We start from the raw sequence: 21,610 nt of genomic DNA on the forward strand, positions 1-21,610 counted from the left end.
TACACTGAGAACACCATTACAAATCAGGCTAAGTTGGAAGGGATCCCTTGCATGGAAAAATAAGACATGTTTTTTAATGGAATTATCTCTGGCTTCTCTTTTAATCAGATCCCATGATAATAAAATGGAGCAGTAGAAGCCTTTGGTAGGATATAGAATTATGTTCTCTCCTCTCTTCAGCTCCAAGAATGATTCAGTTTTGTCTTAGCTCACAGAGTCTGCTTGACCCCTGGTGTCAACCTCAATTGCTGAAAAGTGCAGAAGTCCTCAGTTGACTGAGTTACACAATCAGAAGGAGGGTCTAGAGGTCATCTAAGTTTCCTTATTCTCTCCCTCACCCCTGCCTCCCATGGAAGATTATACCTGAAATAAACTCTTAACTGCTGAACTTCTCAGGACTTGTCAGGAAAGGCTCTAGAATTACTATTTCCATTTCCACCCAGGGCAGCTGGAGTGCAAAAAACCAAAGGAATTTGGGGACCCAGCTTCATTGGTCAGTGTAGCTACACATGGGGTTAGGCTTGAAATGTCAATTTCCTAGAAAATATATGTGGACAGAAGGAAAACAATTAAAATGAAAGAATGAAGACAGACTAATGCCTTCAAATAAGCCACTGCTGCTCTTGATACTGAATTATAAGGCTTCCGGTGTCTTCCTGGTGCCTTCTGTCTACATGGATATCTAATTTCTGACAAATACTTTCTCCCCAACTTCTCTAAGCTCACACTCATGTCTTACTCCTGGATTCCAATAGCTCCCTGAGTTCGAAGGTAGAGAGTTTGGGAATGTATGCATATACATATACACATTGTCCTGATGCTAGGAGCTAGAAGGTCTTGGAGAATGACTTTATAGAATACTTCTCTAGTCATAGCCAGCTAAAGTGATTTTAATGTGAATGTTTCTATGTAAGAAAGGCATTAAATGTTTGATTACTGCTTTGGCATTCCAGCCAATCTTCAGTTTAATGACTAAGACCTGTGGAGGAATAGAGTTGTCAAGGAAGCTAGCAGACCCTCTGAAGTTACCACAAAGGGTTCTTTGGTAATTCTTGTGAGGAAGCACAGAGCTACACAGGGGTACTATGAAACCAATAGAAGACCAAAAATATTGGTAGAGAGGCTGAGAGAGTGGGGACAATGGTATATATATATTTTGCCTCATTTTATTGTTTACTAATTACAATAAACTCATCATCATGTAGAATGTATTTAAAATTTTAATAAAGAAAATTTTATATAAAAATGATAAAAAAAATAATATTGGAAAAGGAGAAAATTATATTGAAAACATAAGTGAAAAGGAAAAAGAAAAAAGGAGAAAATATTGAAAGCCAACAGAGAAGAGAAAAGAGGCAAAGGGAAATAGGAATAGAAGGAAAATAAAAATGAAAATGGAAATGGAAGCAAATGCAAAGGAAAAAGAGGAGGAGATCATTTTAAAAAGTTAAACATGTGAAAAAAATAAAAAGAAGGGAGTATGTCAAGGAAACACAGGAGCAAACATGAGAAAACTTCCAATGGCCAAAGCTAGAACAATTATAGTAACAAAATAAATAACATGATACTGAATTTCAAGTAATTTACTTGTGTACCTGACTCCCCAGGAAGTGGAGCTTAAGCTCTATACTTCTAAGTGTAGACTGGGCTTAATGACTTGATTCCAAAAAACACAGTATGGGACAGGGGAAAAAGTAACTTCATTGTGGAGAAACTTGGCACACACCTTGGCCAGGTGATAAAGGTTAACATCAATCGTGATAAGTCCTGTTGATGGAATATACCCTTTTTTATGTGACGAGAAGGGCACTTCACCTCTGTGGTCTCCCTCTCCAAAACACATTGCCCCAGAAAACCACCAAACGTTCCCAATTGAGTAATATTCTATGAAATACCTGACCACTACCTCAAAACCATCAAGGACATCAAAAACAAGGAAAATTTGAGAAACTGCCAGAGGCAAAAGAAGCCTAAGAAGAATTCGTTCATTAATTGTAACAAATGTACCATATTAGAATTGGTTCATTAATTGTAACAAATGTACCATACTAATGTAAGATGTTAATACAGGGAAAATTGGGTGTTAAGTATATGGGAACGCTTTGTATTACCTTTGCAAGTTTTCTATAAATCTAAAATTATTCCAAAGTAAAAAAAATATATATTACTAAAAATTTAAAAGAAGATAAGAGGCAAAAAATGGAAAAATTATGCATTTACATAAGAAAGAAAAGATAAAATGATTTTTTTTTTAATTAAAGAAACAATATAGGGGAGATCCAAGATGGCGGTGGACTGAGTAGAAGCTACACTCACACTCTCCTGGAACCAATCTGGATTTACAACTAAAACATAGAAAAACCATAGTGAAAACCAACTGAAGACTAGCTGGAGAGCACCCTTATAACAAAGGAGGAAAAGTGGAGATCACATAGAGACTGGAAGGAAGTGTGGAGGCAAGAGAGGGCTGGCTGAGCTCCCACAGGCAGCAGCTGAAAGTCCAGAAGGATATCTCAGCTGTGAGGGTTCCCAGGCTGCGATTCCCAGCCAAGAGTACCAGAACTGAGAAAGCTGCCCACATAACATCTGGCTGTGAAAAGCAGCAGGGTTTCTATCTGCCAGGCACCCTCTTAAAGAGCCAATGCACAATATTTCGTGTGCAGTCACTCACCTTAGACTCTGGTGGAGGGGAAGTGGAGTGGACTGGAGCTGTGTGGGGAGAGTCTGGGGAGAGTCATTCCTGCAGACTGTGGGGGACATCTTTCTTGGGAGGTGAGGTTTTGGCTTTTGCCTGAGGGGGGAAGCAATTGTCCCACCTTGCTGGAGAACCTCTTGCCCTCCCCAGAGGAGTTTCTCCAGCCTGAGACTTCTTAAGAGACTGATAACAACCAGCCACCCCACCCTGTGGAGCTTCTATAGCCTGAGGCTGATTAAGAGAATCAGATTAATCAGTCTGCAGACAGAGACAGACCTCAGGCTGCTTTGAGACTTTGCCTGATCTGTTTTGAGACCCGGGCCTTAGAAAAGCAGACTTTGGTGTGCATCTTGGTCCTGTCCAAATGCACCTAGCCCCAGCAGTGGAGACCTCAAGTCTGGGGTTGTTGATAGCCGCAAACAGGGTACTCGAGGCCAGTCACAAACTGCGTCTGACATTGAGACCCTCCAAAAAGACTGAGAGTCCTAGCAGATCTACCTAACACTTAAAAACAAACCCAAAAGAGTAGCCAAAATGGGGAGATCAAAAAAAAAGCCCCAAATGAAAGAACAAGAGAAGTCTTCAGAAAAAGAGCTAAATAAAATGGAGATATGCAGTCTCTCAGATATAGAGTTCAGAATACTAATTGTAGGGATGCTCAAAAGCATGAAAAAAAGATGTGGAAACTATGAAGAATGACATAGCAGAAATAAAGAATACATTAAAAGGAATAAACAGCAGATTAGAGGAATTGAGGATTGGATCAGTGAATTAGAAGACAGGGAACAAAAAAAATCACTCAATCAGAGACACCAAAACAAAAAAACAATTAAAAACATGAGGACAGTCTAAGGGAGCTGTGGGACAGCATGAAATGTAACAATATTCATATTATAGGAGTGCCAGAGGAGGTCAAAAGTAAGCAGGGGATAGAGAAACTGTTTGATGAAATAATGGCAGAAAACTTTCTTAACTTGGTCAAGGAAAATGGCACACAAGTTCAGGAGGCACAGAGAGTCCCAAGCAAGAAGAATCCAAAGAGGCCCACACCCAGACACATCATAATTAAAATGCCAAGAATCCAAGACAAACTATCTTAAAGAAAACTAAAGAAAAGCAATCTGTTATCTACAAAGGAGTCCCCATAAGGCTGTCATCTAACTTCTCATCAGAAACTCTACAAGCCAGAAGGGAACGGCATGAAATATTCAAGGTAATGCAAAACAAGGATCTGAAACCAAGGCTACTCTATCCAGCAAGATTATCACTCAAGCTGGATGGTGAAATAAAGAGCTTCCCAGACAGAAAAAGACCAAAAGATTTTATCACTACAAAACCAGCATTACAGGAAATGTTAAAGTGACTGCTATAATTAGAAGTAGAAATAAAGAGAATGAGAAACATAGGTATAAAGAAAGAAAATGGCAGTAGATAAGTATTTTTCAATAATAACCTTAAATGTAAATGGATTAAATGCCCCAATAAAAATATAAAGGATGGCTGAATGGATAAGAAAACATGACCCAAATATATGTTGCCTACAAGAGAACCACCTCAGAACAAAAGACTCAGACAGGATGAGAGTGAAGGGATGGAAAAAATTTTCCATGCAAATGGAAATGAAAAAAAAAGATGGGGTCACAATACTCATATCTGACAAAATAGACTTCAAAATGAAGACAATATTGAGAGACAAGAAAGGTCATTATATAATACTAAAGGAATCAATCCAACAAGAGGATATAACACTGATAAACATATATGCACACAATATAGGAGCACTTAAATTGATAAAAAAAATCATCTAGAGGATTTTAAGGGAGAGATCGACAGCATAGTCATACTAGGGGACTTTAGCACCCCACTGACTTCACTGGATAAGTCTTCAAGACAAAAAGTCAACAGGGAAACAGTGACCCTAAATGACACACTAGATCAGATGGATTTGACATTTACAAAACATTCTACCCCAAAGCTGCAGAATATATATTCTTCTCAAGTGCACATGGGATGTTCTCAAAAATAGACCACATGTTAGGACACAAAACAAATCTCTACAATTTCAAGAAGATTGAAATCATAACAAGCATCTTCTCAGATCACAGTGGCATGAAATTAGAAATCAACTACAATGAAAACAATAAAAGACATTTAAACATGTGTAGGCTGAAAAGCATGTTTTAAAACAATGAATGGGTTATGACAGAGATTGAGAAAGAAAGAAAAAAATTCCTGGAAACAAATGAAAATGAACACAAAACAACTCCGAATCTATGGGACACAATGAAATCAATCCTGAGAGGGAAGTTCACAGCACTACAATCCTACCTCAAAACACAAGAAAAACTTCTAATAGACTCTCTAACCCTACTACTTAAAAACTTAGAGAGAGAACAACAAGAAAATCCCAAAGTAAGTGGAAGGAAAGAAATAATAAAGATCAGAGCAGAAATAAATGACAGAGAGACTAAAAAAACAGGACAGAAGATCAATGAAATCAAGAGCTGGTTCTTTGAAAAGATAAAGAAGTTTGATGAACCTTTAGCCAGACTAATCAAGAAACAAAGAGAAAGGACCCAAATAAACAAAATCAGAAATGAAAGAGGTGAAATAACAACTGACCCAACAGAAATACAGAGGATTGTAAGAAAATACTATGATCAACTATATGCCACCAAGCTGGACAACCTGGATGAAATGGATAAATTCCTAGAAAAATACAACCTTCTAAAACTCAATCAGGAAGAGTCAGAAAGTCTAAATAGGCCGATAACTGCTGATGAAGTTGTAGCAGTAATCAAAGGACTCTCAGCACACAAAAGCCCTGGCCCAGATGGCTTCATGGGGGAGTTTTGCCAAACATTCAAAGTAGAATTAACACCTATCTTCCTCAAACTATTTCAAAAAATCCAAGAAGAGGAAACACTTCCAAACTCTTTTTACAAGGCCAGCATTAGCCTAATTCCAAAACCAGATAAAGACACTACAAAGAAAGAGAATTACAGGCCAACATCCCTGATGAACATAGATGTTAAAATCCTCAACCAAATATTAGCAAATCAGATTCAGCAATATATTAAAAAGATCATACACCATGACCTAGTGTGGGTTATTCCAGGAATGCAAGGCTGGTACAATATTCACAAATCAGTAAATGTGATACATCACATAAACAAATTGAAAGATAAAAATTAAAAATCACATGATCATATCAATAGATGAAGAAAAAGCATTCATCAAAATCCAACACCCATTTTTGATAAAAATTTTCAGCAAAGTGGGAATAGAGGGATCATATCTCAACATAATAAAGGCCACATATAACAAACCTCATACTCAATGGGAAAAATCTAAAACCATTTCCCCTAAGAACAGGAACAAGGCAGGGGTATCCACTTTTACCACTCTTGTTCAACATAGTACTGGAAGTCCTAGCCACAGTGATCAGACAAGAAGAAACATGAAAGGCATCCAAATTGGAAAGGTGGAAACAAAACTGTTATTTGCAGATGACATGATATTGTACATAGAGAATCCTAAAGACTCCACCAAAAAACTACTAGATTTAAGAAATGAATTCAGCAAGGTAGCAGGATACAAAATTTACACCGGGAAATCGATGACATTTTTATACACCAATAATGAACTCTCTGAAAGAGAAACTAAAAATAAATAAAAAAAATCCCATTTACCGTTGAACTAAAAAAATAAGATACCTAGGAATAAACTTAATCAAAGATGTAAAACACCTTTACTTGGAAAACTACAGGACACTGAAAAAAGAAATGGAGGAAGGTATAAGCAAATGGAAAAATATGCCCTGTTCATGGACTGGAAGAATTAATATCATTAAAATGTCCATATTACCCAAAGCAATCTATAAATTCAATGCAATCCCTATTAAAATACCAACAGCATATTTCGCTGATCTAGAACAAACGCTTCGAAAATTTATATGTAACCAAAATACACCCTGAATAGCCACGTCAATCTTTAGAAAGAAGAACAACATTGCAGGGATCACAATACCAGATATCAAGTTATACTACAAAGCCACTATAATCAAAACAGCCTGGTACTGGCACAGGAACAGACATATTGATCAGCGGAACACAACAGAGAACCCAGAAATTGACCCATACCATTATGGTCAATTAATATTTGATAAAGGAGGCAAGAACATACAATGGAGTAAAGACCGTCTCCTCAAGAAATGTTGTTGGGAAAATTGGACAGATATATGCAAAAAAATGAAACTAGACAACCAACTTCCACCATACACAAAAGTAAATTCAAAATAGATAAAAAATTTAAATGTAAGACATGAAACCATAAAAATCCTAGAGGAAAACATAGGCAGCAAAATATCAAACATCTCTCATAGCAATATATTTGCTAATACATCTCCTAGGGCAAGAGAAAGTAAGGAGAAAATAAACAAATGGGACTGCATCAGACTGAAAAGCTTCTGCACAGCAAAGGAAACCATCAACAAAACAAAAAGGGAGACCACTGTATGGGAGGGCATATTTGCCAATGTCATATCTGATAAAGGGTTAATATCGAACATATATAAGGAACTCATGCAACTTAAAAAAAGGAAGACAAACAACCCAATTAAAAAATGGGCAATGGACCTAAATAGACACTTCTCCAAAGAGGACATACAAATGGCTAAGAGACATGTGAAAAAATGCTCAACATCGCTAAACATCAGAGAGATGCAAATTAAAACCACAAGGAGGTATCACTTCACACCTGTCAGAATGGCTACCATCAACAAATCAAGGAACTGCAAGTGCTGGCCAGGGTGTGGAGAAAAGGGCGCCCTAGAACACTGCTCGTGGGAATGCAGACTGGTGCAGCCACTATGGAAAGCAGTATGGAGTTTCCTTAAAAGATTAAAAATGGAAATGCCATTTGACCCAGTGATCCCACTTCTAGGAATATATCCTGAGTAACCCAAAACACCAATCACAAAGAACTTATGCACCCCTATGTTCATAGCACCATAATTCACAAAAGCTAAGATTTGGAAACAGCCCAAGTACCCATCAGTAGATGAGTGGATAAAAAAAGCTGTGGCACATTTACACCATGGAATACTATGCAGCTGTAAAGAGGAAGGATCTTTTATCCTTTGGCACAGCATGGGGGGAAACTAGAAAGTATTATGCTAAGTGTAATATGCCAGTCAGAGAGAGAAACGTACCAAATGATTTCACTTATATGTGGAATGTAATGAACAAAATTAACTGAAGAATAAAGTAGATCCAGAAACACAGAAGCATGGAACAGATGGAGGAATCTCAGCCGGAAGGTGGGAAGAGGGGAATGGTTGAGGAAAAATTAATCAAAGAACTTATATGTTTATAAGCATAACCCATGGACACAGGCATTGGTATGGGGATAGCCTGGAGGTGGGATGGATGTGGGGTGGAGGAGATCAGTGGGGATAAAAAGGCAACACCTGTAATAGTCTCAACAATAAAGATAAAGAAACTTAAAAAAAAAAAAAGAAACAATATATAAATAAGGAAAAACATCTTTAAAAGGAAAAGAAAAACCTTAAATTCTAAAAAATTCAAAAACCTTACCCAAACACCAAAGCAGAAAAAAACATATAAAATCTAAAACTTCCCTCCCAAAAGCATGGAAAATAACAAACAAACAAACAAACAAAAGAAGACAAAAAATATCCCCCCTTAAAAGAAGCAAACCAAACAAAGAAAGTTCCCAAGAACACATAAAACAGCCAAGCAAAAAAGAAAAACCAAACTAATAAAACAAATCCTCCAAACAAAAATAGAAATCACCCCAAATCATAATAGAAAGAAGGAAAAATGGGACAAAGAAGGAAATGTAAAAGAGGAGCATCAACTAAAACAACAAAGAGAAAATACCTTAGCACTAAAAAGGAGGAAAAAAAAAAGGACAGAAAGTACAAAAGGAAGAAAAACAAAAAGAAAAAACTTAAATAAAAGGAGAAACCCCAACAATTATAAAAAACAAAGTTTGGGAGAGAGAAGAGGGATTTTCTTTCTGTGGGTAGGTATGTGGAGGAGATGTACCCACAAAATGCAGCTGTCAAAGTGTCCTTTGGTAGCTCTTTGAAGGAATGAAAAGAGCATGTTATTGTATCATAGGTAGACAGGAATTTAAGTGGCTCATTATCACCATATTAACTTTTCTTCCATGTGAATCTGGAAAGTTGACTATTTTACCCAAAGCCCTTGAGCCCTGTTTTATTTTACCAGGGTCTGAGAGAGAAATATTTGTAGATGGGCCAGGTCTGAGATCTGTATTGTGGTGTGCCTGTTTAGATAGAGATACTGGATTTTTTTCCAAAGGTTTTTTATTATGAATGAAAGCAGTTTTTGGCTGGGCCACATCTAAGTGACTAATATATAGTTGTTCCTAGTACTGTGCTGAGTCAAGGCTCTGGAAGTTTCTAACAACCAGCTTAACCAGGATCCAGAAGGCAGTCTTTGCTATCTACTTTTGAAACAAACAAACCAACCCCATTATTCCTGCCCATGTAAGGATAGGGATTGTCCCAAACAGCCAGAATCCCAAATAACAGAAATCCCAGACAGTGGCAGTTCCAAATAGCAGGAATCTCAAAGGCATTTGATTTTAGCTTTAGAGTATATTATGTGTTATTTTTGGTTAGTATTATTTGCTCTACCTTTAAAATTATGTTTGGATTATCAGATTGGGTCTTGATTGAATAGTGAGTGGAAGATGATGACTAGGATAAAACATTTATTATCCTAGATAATACACAAGTCTAATCATCTAAATGAAGATCATTGAAAATTTTATGAAATAGATGGTGATAATTATGATGATGGTTGGGTATGCATTTTCATATACCAGTTCACTCCCCTGGCTAGAAGTGTTCGCAACAGTTGGTTAAAGTGTGAGAACTTTGGGGCACCTATCCCTTACAAATCACATGACTGAGTAGCCAGGAGGCAGAAGCCTTTATAGTCTCAGTAACCTTGTAATCCTTCTGGGTTCTATGATCCTTCTGGAGCCTTGTGCTTCTTTGACCTGGCACCTAGAGTGGTGATGCTGGGCATTTTGGGAACAAATGGTACATACCACAATGTCATTGGCCAGCTGATGGTTCATACCCAGAAACTGAGTTTAGGTGGACACAAGATACAAATGTGGACTCAAGGTAGGATTATGAAATCTAGAATGAAGTTCTAGGATTGATTCCTGGCTCAATCCCATATGAACCAAGTTGCCTTGGGCAAGTCACTTAACTCCTCTTAGCTTCTTCAGAAACTGAGGGCCTGTGCCTTTTTTCCTTGATGAAAATTTGAATTAAGCCACAAATGAAAATATAAATATATAGTAGAAGAGCTATTGCCTATTAAATCAAGGTGTTATGGTAACTTGAAATTAAGATAACAAAAAACAGGAAGAGGCATTGATCACAGACTAGTTTGTTTCTTCATGTTCTGCCATGTGCTTCTTTCCTTATCTAGTTTGTCTTTCACCTCATATCCCAGCTAAGTATCTTTCTGATATTTTATTCACTATGTGACACTTCAGTGGCAAATATAGGGGTACAAAACCTTTTAGAGATAGAAGTGATCTTGGATCCACTGGTGATATCCTGCCTGATACCAGGGGATTGGACTAGACTTGTAATAAAAGATTTATGGTTTTCACACACCACATTTTCCAAAAAAATTAAGGCTTCTTATAGGGCTGCCGGTTTTTATTGTGCTGGTTAAAGATGTAAAATAATAGCTAGTCTCTGTGATTATCATCATTCTAGAAAAGAAGGGATATTTTAACATCAAAAAAGTAGAGTGGACATAATCTCAAAATTAAAAACAGTTTAAAATGTTTAACTTTATAAAACAAATACTATATTATTCCTGTTTTTCTCATTTTTCCCTTGGACCAGTGAAATATTCATAATGAACTGATATTTAGGAATCACCCAACTAGATCTGGGTTCTAGTTTTGACTCTGCCACTAATTTACTGTATGTTATTTGGCTAAATTTCTTCTACATTTTCCTGTTACTTCATCCCTACAATAGGGACATTTAGATTAGATGAGATCCAAAGTCCTTTCTAGCTCTTATGTTCAGGATACTGTAACTTGTAGAGGTTCTTTCTAGTCCTTGGAATCTGATTTTGGGCTTAAAAAAGGGACATAATTACAGAACCTAAAATTAAGTAGTAAGCTATTTACATTGCTGGCATGCACATAACAGAGAACTTTTGCACCAGCCATGATGCAAGACATTAGGCCTTTCACTTTGCTTATTCTTTTACATTTTGAGGGGAGGGTTATTTCTTTGAGATCAAATTGTTGATTCTCTAACGTTTCCTACAACCACTGTGTTCTCCTGTTTTATTTCATTCTCACCCCCGAATAATACAAACTTAAAGCGTCTAGGCCCTCCTCTGGTATGTGTGTCTGTTTGGGGTTTGTTGCTATATTGTCTCTTTTCTTTCCCTTCTGCCCCTATCCCCTAATATGTACTTTCCATGAATTCTTCTCTACTTATTTTTTTCTTTCTTTCCCCCACTTTAGACAGAAAGCATGACCTCAGCTGTTGGCATGGTCCATAAATCACATTATCTGACTTTTTGGCAAAATCTCAATTGGGGAATGTTGGGTTGCAGTTGGTTCTAGGTAGCTGGAGGAAATGTAAAGTTAATTAGCAACATAATTTTGGGCTTTACCTGCCTTGTAAAAGTACACTAGTGGTTGTACCAGAAAGCACTTTCTGGCCAAAATCTTACTCCACTGTTTTAAGAAGACTTGGATTTTAAATGCAACATTTTGAGGAAAATGGTTATTTTATTGGCAACTCCAACTTCACTAGTCCTGGGCAAGAAACACAAGAGCAAATTCTGGCCTTCAAGGCTACTGTCTTAGAGTTTAAAGAGTTCAACCTGCACTTGTCTTGAGAGACCCTAAGTTTCCAAAGATGAAGTTTTGTTTTCTTGTCTCCACTCCTGCCTCCAGCGCCTCTCTTCATAGATTATTTTCTTGATATCTGTGTAACATCTGAAGAGTGGATCATTGAAAAACAAAACAAAAGAAAACATGACATTCTAGGCAGTCCAAATTATAATGGATTCTTTTTTTTATCAAATTTATTTCTTTTTTTAAAATTTATCTTTATTGAAAGTATTACAGATGTCCCCCTTTTTCCCCATTGACCCCTTCTACCCCACCCCTACTCCTTGCCCCAGGCCTTCACCACACTGTCGTCTGTGTCCATGGGTTATGCATATATGCATATAAATTCTTTGGTTAATCTCTCCCCACCCACGCCCTCCTTCCCTCTGAGATTCATCAGTCTGTTCCAGGCTTTTATGCCACTGAAACTATTTTGTTCATCAGTTTATTATGTTCTTTAGATTCCACATACAAGTGAGATCATGTGATATTTGTCGTTCTCTGCCTGGCTTATTTTGCTTAGCATAATACTCTCCAGGTCTATCCATACGGTCCCAAAGGGTATGAGATCCTTCTTTACAGCTGCATAGTACTCCATGGTGTAAATGTCCCACAGCTTTTTTATCCACTCATCTACTGATGGGCACTTGGGCTGTTTCCAGATCTTAGCTATTTTAAATTGTGCTGCTATGAACACAGGAGTGCATGTACTCTTTCTGATTAGTGTTTCAGGATTCTATATTCCTAGAAGTGGGATCACTGGATCAAAAGGCATTTCCATTTTTAATTTTTTGAGGAACCTCCATACTGTTTTCAATAGTGGCTGCACCAGTCTGCATTCCCACCAACAGTGTACTAGGGTTTCCCTTTCTCCACATCCTCACCAGCACATGTCATTTGTTGATTTGTTGATTGTAGCCATTCTTACAGGTGTGAAGTGATACCTCTTTGTGGTTTTAATTTGCATTTCTCTGATCTTTAGCTAAGTGGAGCATTTTTTCATATGTCTCTTGGCCATCTGTATGTCCTCTTTGGAGAAGTGTGTATTCAGGTCCTTTGACTATTTTTAAATTAGATTGTTTGTCTTACTCTTGTTGAATTGTATGAGTTCTTTGTACACTTAGCCCCTTATCTGATGTATCTGAAAAAAATTGTTTCAAAATAAGCCCAAATGATACAATTCAAAATTCAATTTGGATTCATTTTCTTCAGTTGTTCATTGTTGAGGGTGATGCATTGTTTTGTCTCTGGGAATGCCTGGGCTGATGCTATTTCCCTGTGATCCACAACCTGTCCCTCCCCCTGCCAGCCTTCCAACCCCAGCCTTCTTCATTGCCCTAGAGCTGGGCCTTCACAGCCTGGGGTAGTGGGATTGTGGCACATTACACTTCTGGATTCTTCCTGCTGTACTGTCACTGGGGAAAATCACCTTTGAAGTAAAGCTGGGGTCCTGCCAGGAAACTAAAAAGAGGTTATTAAATGGTATTCTTCAAACCACAAGTGATGTTTTGCTAGCAGAGGGTAACAGGTTACCTGGAATCTGAACTGCTTTGGTTTTTGGATTAAATTGCAAAATTGGCTGAGATTTCAGACCCCTAGGGTCTTGAAGGCTGAGGACACAATTGAAAGCAAATTAAATGCTGCCTGCATCTATACAATACCAATCAACTAGTTAAAAAGGGAGAATTTACTGAGATCTATTTAGTGTCATGAACACAAAAACATAAGTTTGAGTTTAGCTTTGTTTTTTATTTAGCTTTATTTTAGATTTATTGTTTTAATTTTAATAAATTCAGACTAAAATGTTTTGAGTATGGAAATAGCCTGTATTTTTACTGTAAGCACCATATTGTTTAGAATTACACTACATTCTCCCTCATATTTCTACTCCCAACAGCTTTCAGTGGTGATGGTTCTATCTTAAAAGTTACTATCTTATTCCACTCTCCCAATTATTTTCCCTAACAAACTATGACAGTATCTTAAATTTCATGATTAGCCTTTTAATCTTTTGTTCATTTAGGTCCTTAAAGGAGTTTTAGTTTCCAATAGTCCTCATTCTAATATTTGTCTGTGGTTTATCTTTTGGTATCATCTCATCTGGCACTAACACCTGTAGCATAAAAGGGTTTTCTGTCCTTGTATCCTTTTCTTGGGGTCCTAGAAGTGTTTCCTTCAATAATTTTGCCCCCAAGAATTTTCCCAGCCTCAGGTTCCCTGATTCCCCTCCACTGAACCACTTGTTCTTCCCTTAGCCTGCTTGGGACTCATTAGCTGGAGCCCCAGCTGGAGCCTTGGATATGGTGGCTTTTAGCCATGTTTTCCAGGGTACCTTTCAACCATCTAACAAACTTTCCTTGGTAAAATTCTTAGGGAAAAGTTTCTAGTACCTTATTATTAGCTCATAAACTGGTATTTCTGGCCTGGAAACCTGTACTTTCAAGCTGCTCTTACTTTGTACATGGCCACCTGGACTTTTGTTGTGGACTTAGCCTTGCATTACCTACTCCTCCTTCCTATTCCTAAGCCTTTAGCCCCTGCCCCAAATGGCTTGGTGAACTATGGCCAAAACTTGTTGAGGTTTGTGAAGGTTGGGGACTGGGTAAAAAATAACTTCCAAGTGTCCAATACCCTTTAAGTGTTTTCCAAATTCAGGACCCCAAAAGTGACTTAAACTGTTAGACTTGAAGAGGCCCTTAGAGATCTTTTAGTGCAACCTCCTCATTTTTATGATAGCAATTTGTCCACGGCCACAGAGCTAGTCAGTGGGAGAACTGGCATAAGAGCCTTGGTATGTAAAATAAGTTGTCTAATGTTATAGTTAGTAAACGCTGGTGCTGAGATTTAATCCCTAGCCATTTCAGTTACCAAACAACTCTCTACTTCTCCTCCAAGTCTACTTAATAAGAAAAAATATAACTAACAAGATAGTAAGCACACAGAAAGTAACAACTCAGATGTTAGAACTTTTTAGGTATTGATGTCTCAGCTACATTATCTTAGGTCCTGCCATGATCTCCACAGTCACCCTTGTCCATGGGATATCTGAGGTGGGAACTCTTTCTCTGTTGTCCAGGACAGCCCATGGAAGGAAGGTGAGGGATTTTTCTGTCTCTACAGAAAGCCAGTGCTGGCATGAGGCCAACTTTCCTGAGTTTCTCCCAGGGAGATTTCACAGTAGATGGGAGTAGGAGGAGGAACAATTGACCCAGACTGTTTTTATTTGGTCTGCAGTGTGGGAGATCAGACGTTGTGAAGAGAATTGAAAATACTTCTTTCTTTGGATTCCTGGGGCTGTGTAGGGGGAGATTGGGCCCCACTTGGCACAGAGTTGATTACAACATTTAAAATGCTTCAATATTGTTGCACAAGGCTAATTGTAAAGTTTTCCTTCCAGTAAGGACGGACTCCTAAACCCCATACCCTCTTAAGCCTTTGATTAGTAGACATCTACCACCAAGGAGATGAACAAACAATAAAAACTGTGAGAGGCTTCTCAGAAAGCTCCTGAGGATTGACCAGTGGTAATGGAGACTAGATGGGAGGAGTACAATAATTTGGCACTTCTGCTGGGACTCTAAGGACTAAAGGTGCAGCTTTTTTTTTTTTTTTTTTTCCCCTGAGGTTTAAAAAATCTCACTAATTCTGCTGGAAGTAGTCTTTTTCTGATTTTGACCTCATTTACATGTACTGAACTTATCAAAATATCGCTTTGCCACTGTGTCAAAAGAATTAACCCATCTGCTCTATTTTTCATTTGAGGAAAGAAGCTAACCATCTAACCTTTTTCATCTTTTCTTATTAAAAATATTTTTAAAATAAGAGACTAGAAACATAAAATTGCTGTATTACCAATGACCACTTCAGAGGAATTTGTAGTTTAGAAAAAAGTGTTGGAAGAAAGTTATGATTAATGAAAAGGAAAAAATAATAATGACACAAATAGATGAACTTCAGGCTTACTGGGGAGGAAAGACTTTTCTAGATCCCCCGAATCAACCTGCCTTCATGTAAGTCTATCTCTGAAAATAAGCCTCCTGTTAATCAGCATAAAGAATTATTTTAAAATATTAATGCTTATTTATACCTCATGTACTTTAAAAGAATATTTTGGATTCTTAAGAGTAAGGATTTGATCTGGTGGCAGGTCATTCCAAAGAGGCTCCTTCTGCAACTGGCCCTGATGAGGTATTTACCCAGAGCAAAGTACATTGGCCTAGTTGTCTTGGTGATAGACAGCTTGGCAACAAGAGCTGTCTGCACAGCTCTGAGGTGGGGTTGAGTTGTCTGTAATGTCTCCATTCAAATTTGGCTAATTGAAATCAGGAAAAAATATTAATGTAGAAAGAAGGAGAAAAAAATTATACCTCCAGTCCGTTTGCATCCTGTCAATGTGCTGGGTAAAAACAGTTTGGGGAGTTCTTGTTCTGTTATTTTTACTATGTTATTGTTATACATGAACTGACACATTAGCCTCTAAGAGAGTTACCAGATGTGGCAACATGCCAGTCTCCTAGGGATCCCAAGTGAAGTTGAACTGTGTCACTATTTACACTTCATCTTCTTATTTCCTGAAGCATAGAGAAAGCAAGAAGAATGTCTCTGGAAGGTGACCCCACTAGCATCCAGGTAAAAATGTTATCACTAACCAGGAAAGGTAGTACCAGGTTCAGCGCCAAAAGAAACCAAGACAGAGGCCTTTAACCTTAAGTCTATGAGCTCCTAGAAATTGTATGCAGAAAACTCATGTGTATACGCGTATGTTCATTTTTCTTTCTCTAAGGATGTAAAAGCCATCTAAAGATAAGAACCACTGCTACATAAATTCATATTTACAGGCTTGGCCCTGGTTAGTTTCTCTTGGTATTTAGGTATTGCGTGACAAGGGAATGGTGGAATCTTACACATTTGCCTGTAGACCCATTACCTAGATACGCTCTGGTTCAGAACAGTTGGCTATAGAGATCATTTACTATATTATACTTTGGTTAAAATAAATCATAAACATTAATCTTTATTTTTCCTTAGATATGCCATAGTACATAATGTAGAGTAAGGTTTACAGAAATAGAAACACATACATACAAATAAAAAAGTTTCTTATCTATTTTGTCACTATTTAATTTCATCCTGCCTTCATTGCTTTGTTTCTCACTTCCCTGGAGTATTAAAACATCCCCACTTCTCCATTTTACAAAGGTATATGCATCTCTGTATAAGCTTGTAGTCTTATTTGATTACACAGTTTTTCTTACTCTGGTAATGTTCTTAGTTATCACTACCTAATCAGTCTCTTTTATTCTGGTTCCCCATCTTTTCCAAATCAGCCACCATCTCTTACTGTCAAAAATTGAAAGCTGGACATTTTGACCTGGTCATTTTTTTTTTTTTTTTTAAATATATCTTTATTGATTTCAGAGAGAGGGAAGGAGAGGGAGAGAGAGAGATAGAAACACCAATGACGAGAGAGTCATTGATCGGCTGCCTCGAGCCAGCAACCTGGGCATGTGCCCTGACCGGGAATTGAACCCCGATCGCCTGGATCCTAGGTAGACGTTCAACCGCTGAGCCACACCCGGCGGGGCCTTTTCTTTTCTTTTCTTTTCTTTTCTTTTCTTTTCTTTTCTTTTCTTTTCTTTTCTTTTCTTTTCTTTTCTTTTCTTTTCTTTTCTTTTCTTTTCTTTTCTTTTCTTTCTTTTCTTTTCTTTTCTTTTCTTTTCTTTTCTTTTCTTTTCTTTTCTTTTCTTTTCTTTTCTTTTCTTTTCTTTCTTTTCTTTTCTTTTCTTTTTTTCTTTCTTTTCTTTCTTTTCTTTTCTTCTCTTCTTTTCTTTTCTTTTCTTTCTTTTCTTTTTTCTTTTCTTTTCTTTTCTTTTCTTTTCTTTTCTTTTCTTTTCTTTTCTTTTCTTTTCTTTTCTTTTCTTTTCTTTTTTTCTTTTCTTTTCTTCTTTTCTTTTCTTTCTTTCTTTTTTTTTTAAATATATCTTTATTGATTTCAGAGAGAGGGAAGGAGAGGGTGACCTGGTCATTTTAATGAAACTGTTCCAACTAGGAATGGTTCTTATCAGTTTATATGCAGAACACACATTTCTACCTAACTTTAATCCTAGTTAGCAGAGATTTTCACTTTTTCCTTTATTAATTAATTTATTTAAAAAATTGATGAGTTTATTACCTTCATACTTAGAAAAAAAGAATTAAAAATAAATGCCTGTTAAAACCAGCCAGATTAACTTCTGAAGAGGTATCAATCATGTTCTTTAAACCCTTCAATTAAAGGAATGTTATAATATTAGATATATGTATATTACTGAGATGCCTGAGATTACTTTTAGATTAAACTAAATATTTTCTGTATAGCCTGGGTATAAGAAGAAGAGATCTTAGTATAGCTCAAATACCTTCTTTCCACAATGCCTTTGACTTTTAGGGAAAAATCAGGCTATTTGAAGGATTTATCAAGATACAAGTAAATTCTTGGAGAGTGAGATGATAGTTTACTGAGTATGACTGGTGACCCCTTATGAAATGACCAGAAGTTGTCAATACCCCATTTTTGGTACATGGAAAACCTAAATATGCCAAACTCTCACTCCATTCTTAAACCTCACTCTCCCCAGGGGTAGAGGCTGGCATTATGGTGCATGTTGGGAATGGGGTAAGGTCTTCTGTTTTACACATTACTTGGTAATTTATAAAACGGCTGAAAGTGTTTGTTGTTCTAGGTCACATCAAAATGCCTGGATTAAAATAGTCAGGTCAAGAGGTTCTTGGTGTCAAAATGGCTGCACAAAAATCTGTACTGATACTCAGCTGATGTGCTGCCTCTTTCAGTGGGCTTTCCCAGATGCCCCAAGTCAAAATTAACTGCTGTCCTTTTATTCCCTTAGTCATTACGTACTTCCATTATAATACTTATCTTGTATTTAGTAAACCGTCTACACAACTGATTCTTTTTATTATACTATGAGCTGTTTGAGAGCATGAGCCATGTCTTAGTCATCTTAGTTGGATACAAAGTGTCTTTCATTAATTAATTTCATCATCAAATAGTTAAATGTATATTGTATCCAAAAATTTTGGTGCTGGGGACCTTAAAATGAAAACACATAGTTCCTGGTCTCAAAAAGTTTGGAGTCTGGCATGACAGGAGCTTAATATGTGTTGAACTACCATGTTTTCCCTCTTTTTTCTATCATTTTGGTTTAGAATAGGAAAATAAAAGATAAATATACAAAGAAGTCTCCATATACTTAATTCCTGTGTCCTTCTGAAGAATATGCTGTTTATGTTTTCATCATCTGAAAAGAACACTTTAGAAACAGTGGGATTTCCTTGCAGCTACTAAAGAACATATTTTTGGAAACTATATATGCCCCGAAATAAAGATTTTTAATGTTAAATTTATAATTTGAATCTTAACTGGAAATCATAATAGACTAGAATGGGGTAGGGAGAGAGGACACAAAAAGGTATATTCTAGAGAATTAGAAATGTTCCATTGTTTATACCACACAGACATGTAGTGTGTATATGGTGGGAGAAAGGAGAAGTTAGGGTGTAAGAGGATCTGATTAAGTCAAGATCAGTTTCCAACTTTATATAATCTTCTGGAATTAGTAAGAGAAGAGGTGAAGCCTCATTCTATATCATTATTTGAACAGGAACATTTTCCTGCTGATCCTGTCTTTACTCGTAGGATATATTTACCTTTGACTTGGATGCATATATCTTAATGCTTGTTTATTTTGGGTTTATGGTGTTGTCTGGTTGTACATATTTCTTATAAACATCTATTTGACTCATATTTAGAATATAAACTACCAGTGTGCTGGCCTAAGGTTGTGGTAGTGATGATGCTGATAGTCATTTATGGAGTGATCTATTAAGGATACAATTGATAAAATTCTCATAGCCGAGCTGAAAACTCTGAATCAACATTTCAAAATATGAAAGATACATCTAAAAATGTTCCTGACAGTCTACCTTGAGTATACCATGTTAACAATGATCTATTATGATCAATTTTATTTTTACACAAATTAACCCTTAGTTCAGGGTTTCTATGAGTTTGCTTTGGCTAGGCACATTCGATATATTCCAGGAAAGGGAGTAACCTCTTACTTTAGATGTGGAAATCTTTCAGGAGCCTTGTGCCTCCTTCTCCTTAACGCCCCTAAGCATTTTTGTCTATTCTTGTCCGATGGAGTGGCTCATCCAATGGGCTGAATGTAATCTCTTAAATCTAATTGTTTGATAGGCAAATGAATTGACTGATTGACAGAACTAATAAATGGTTATACTGAATTAATCAGTTGTGAGGCAGAGCTGACCTGTTGTCAGGCTGAATTATCTATTTGACTGAAGTAATTGCTTGATTGAATTGACTAGCAGAATGTTTCCTTGACCAAATTGACTTAAATTTTTTAGATTGACTGACATGAAAAATGAACTTGACTGTAGTATTGAATCAACTCTTTCCTTGCTAAAGATAACTAATATGTTAAATCAAAATGGTTGATTTGATAGTACTATGTTGACCATAAGCAAAGTCAGAAAAGAGCTACAGAACTGGACATTTAATCTCCTTGGACTATAGGAGGTCAAAAGGAATAACTCTGAACTGAGAATCTGATTGAGAAGATTTGGGCTTGCAGAAATCACATGTCCTCTATCTAGGCCTATTAACTCAGATGCCCATTGGTCTGATGAATTGGAGACTTGTGCTGCACTTCTCTTTTAGGAGAGTGCAGTCTTCCAAGAGAAACACCAGCTCTCTGCTGAACACTGGTTTATTCTTGGAACCAGATGAAAAAGTTAATATGAGCAGGCTGACAGCTGTTGGGGTCGGGGTAGGGCATGCTGGGTAGGGGAGGTGGAGGGATTCAGCAAAAAAGAAAAAACTCATGGACACGGGCAACAGTGTGATGATTGCTGAGGGGAGGAGGGGATAAATGGTGATGGAAGGAGACTTGGTTTCGGGTGGTGAACACACAATACAGTGTACAGATGATGTGTTGTAAAATTGTGCACCTGAAACCTGTATAATTTTGTTAACCAGTGTCACTCCAATAAATTCAATAAAAAATTCAATAAATTCAAAAAAATAAAAAGGAAAAATAAATTTAGATTTTCAATATGGGTGATAAGAATGGCAATATCTTTCATAGAAGCACATGAATAAAGGAAAAAAACCAGAAAAAAATTAGTTATTGGGAATTGTGCATGATCTGCAGAAGCAACTGAGATAAGTCATTTCAGAAGTAACATTAGAAATAAGTGCACTGGAAAAGGATAGAGAAAAACACATGCTGAAAATATGCTTAGAATTTATTGAAAGCATAAATTCATCAAAACAGACTGCTGGAAACCAAAATAATATTACTGTATCTGCTAGCAGATGAGTGGCTGGGATACAGATGAGGCAATCAGAGTTCGTCCAATGTAGTGATTTCTCATTTTTGTATCTCATCTTTAGATCAGATTTTTAGAGTGGGGTGGGGCCAGTGAACCTTATGCGGCCCCTGAAATCACTGGGTCTGGCCCTGCCAAGGCAACCACAGGCTGGACTTGAAATTCAATAAATCTAGGAGCTTTCTTCATAGCTGATTTTTAAGTTGATAATTTTGTATGGCCCTTGAATGATATTATAAATATCCAAATGGCCTTTGGCAGAAAAAAGGTTCCCCAGCCCTGTTCTAGAGGAAGCCATTGGATGAACTCTTCCTCTCCCTTTCTAGTTCCATTCTCCCTGAATTTAGAAAAAGATTCAAATATCTTTCATCTTTTCAAAAGTAGCCCTTCATGAAAATTGCCCTTTCAAATCCTTTTTTGTTTTGAGAGACAGTAAAAATCTTTTATCCCTGATAGTCTTTGACTTTAGGATCAATAAGGACTGATGGTTCCATCTACACTACAAATTTAAATGTCTAAAATCAAACACATTTACTTTATGTGTACATCTCCCCATTCTGGACT

This window comes from Miniopterus natalensis, chromosome X, assembly GCF_054644295.1.
Source record: "Miniopterus natalensis isolate mMinNat1 chromosome X, mMinNat1.hap1, whole genome shotgun sequence".
NCBI lineage: Eukaryota > Metazoa > Chordata > Mammalia > Chiroptera > Miniopteridae > Miniopterus > Miniopterus natalensis.